Source organism: Berghia stephanieae, chromosome 1 (genome assembly GCF_034508935.2).
Source record: "Berghia stephanieae isolate SIO BIC M18660-M18661 chromosome 1, UCSD_Bste_1.3, whole genome shotgun sequence".
Lineage (NCBI taxonomy): Eukaryota > Metazoa > Mollusca > Gastropoda > Nudibranchia > Aeolidiidae > Berghia > Berghia stephanieae.
The window spans coordinates 92312005-92314504 of NC_088360.1; the positions used below are offsets into that span (position 1 = coordinate 92312005).

Below are 2500 nucleotides of genomic sequence, written 5' to 3' on the forward strand. Positions count from 1 at the left end.
TTTTATCGAGCATGCAAATACATTTTCTGATTATCTATTTGTAAGTCCAGCAGCCTTTGAGCTTTGGAAAAGAGCAAAATGCGTCCCTTTAATTTGATCAAAGTACCTCCTTGATTGGATGATAAAGTGAGTGGTAATCTGAAGGTGTAGTTATCATTTTGCTATGCACTGACAAAACCCTTTTATTAATTCAGCTAGAAAGATTTGACTTTGATATCAATAGAAAAAGACGACTCCCAAACAACCTTGACAAATTGGAGACTATCTTGGTTATCGATACTGAAAACTAATGGTATAGATATGTCGATGTATGACATAAAAGAGTTGTTGCCAAAATGAAATAAAAATACGTTGTTTTGTGATTCTATGGTGGAACTGGTTCTCTGATTAGACCCGTCATGTTTGTAGGATTCCTCTGATTGATTCAAGGTCTTAGAAGGTGTGTATTGCTGCCCTTTGCTTAAAATGTATCAACAAAACTGCTCCTTCATATGTATACACATTCAGCGTAGTCTCCTTCCGGAATATTAAGATCTAGTGATCATCGCCTATTAACTGTTCCCAAAAAAGGCTCAAAAAGTTTTCTCATATGTCTTTTTCTCATGTTGCCCTTCTGTCTGGAACTCTTATCCAATTTTCTCTAAGAAAATGCAATACAGGAGCTACTTTTAAGACAATAGTCAACAATTATGAAGCTCTATTAAAATACATCGAAATAAAAATAATAGATATAAAGTCCTCCATTATGCCCTCCCTTATCCAAAACAACACACCAAGAGCACAGGAGGAAAAAGAGGTGACATGACAAGAACTCACAGCAATATTCGTAAACCACCAACGAAAAGCTATTGATATTATTGATGTAAACAAACACACTCGAGTTGTGAGATATATATCAACACAGTAGAGACTGCCTATAAAGAAAAATGTCAACGAAACAATATAAACATTAGTGACACACCCTGGTCCGATGATGTCACTATCCCCCCTCCCGCATGGACACCATCAACAAGTGAGTTTACAATCGACGAACTCACAAGCTGTGTTAAAAAAAATTACCTAATGAAAAGTCACCCGGGGCAGACGGTGTCATCTATAAATATATAAAACAAAATATAAACAAACTGGCACCAATTTTTACGGCCATCTTTAACACCTGTTTAAAATATCAAAAAGTCCCCCCAGACTGGAAACACAGTATCATAACACTGGTACCAAAAAAGAATGGGAACAAGGACAACGCCGACGACTGGCGACCTATCGCCTTATTACATCTTCATCATCGTCATCATCGTCATCATCATCATTATCATCGTCATCAACACTAATATCATTATTACCTCTGGGACATTCTGTGGCAGAGTCTGAAACTTCACTGTTCAAATTAATACTCCAGCTCTATACAGTGTACATTATTTTAGGAAATGGTATTATGTCAATGAATATGTTACCCTTGTTACATTATCATGTATATTTCCTGAAATAAACAATTTTGATATGTATGTATGTATGTATGTATGTATGTATGTAGTATGTATGTATGTATGTATGTATGTATGTATGTATGTATGTTCAAGATGGCGGACAGGTCAGTCGGGTCTCTCGCAGTCTCTAGATCTACCGTCTCTTGTATCCATCATCCGTGGTAGCTGTCCTCGTAAACACAGACAATGTCCAGAAGGAGTATATGACTTGTGACAAGGGTCAGATTTCTTGCCAAAGAGTGTATCAAAACTTAGTCCGAAGGTTCCGTGATTTTAGTCTAGGACTTGTTTAGTCAGCTCACATGAAATCCGATTTTTTTCAAGTCATTGACTAAAGTCAGAGATAGTCAGAGATTAAGCGCTAGTCCGCGTTCATGAAAACGGCCCCTGGGCTTATCCAAGTAATAGAAAGATAGATAGATGGATAGATAGATAAATAGATAGATAGATAGAAAGATAGATAGATAGATAGATAGATAGATAGATAGATAGATAGATAGATAGATAGATAGATAGATAGATAGATAGATAGATAGATAGATAGAGAGATAGAGAGATAGATAGAAAGTTATATAGATGGATAGATAGATGGATAGATATAAAGATATATAGATAGATACATAGATAGATAGATAGATAGATAGATACATAGATAGATAGAAAGATATATAGATGGATAGATAGATGGATAGATAGATAGATAGAAAGCTTAGATAGATAGATAGATAGATAGATAGATAGATAGATATATAGATGGATAGATAGATAGATAGATAGATAGATAGATAGATAGATAGATAGACAGATAGATAGATAGATAGATAGACAGATAGATAGATAGATAGATAGATAGATAGATAGATAGATAGATAGATAGAAAGATATATAGATAGATGGATAGATAGATAGAAAGATATATAGATAGATATGATTGAGAGGAGTTAGCTGGAACCACATAGAGCGCTCAATAGTTTCCTGGAACGAATTATTAATTTATTTGTTCTCACGTTGTTTTT

General features: G+C 34.6%; 1 protein-coding gene across 1 annotated transcript in view; it reads right to left on the reverse strand.

Annotated features, from left to right (window-relative positions):
• Nucleotides 1–2500, reverse strand: part of LOC144962209 (uncharacterized) — a 97051-nt gene that overhangs the window by 20820 nt on the left and 73731 nt on the right. The window lies entirely within an intron of this gene.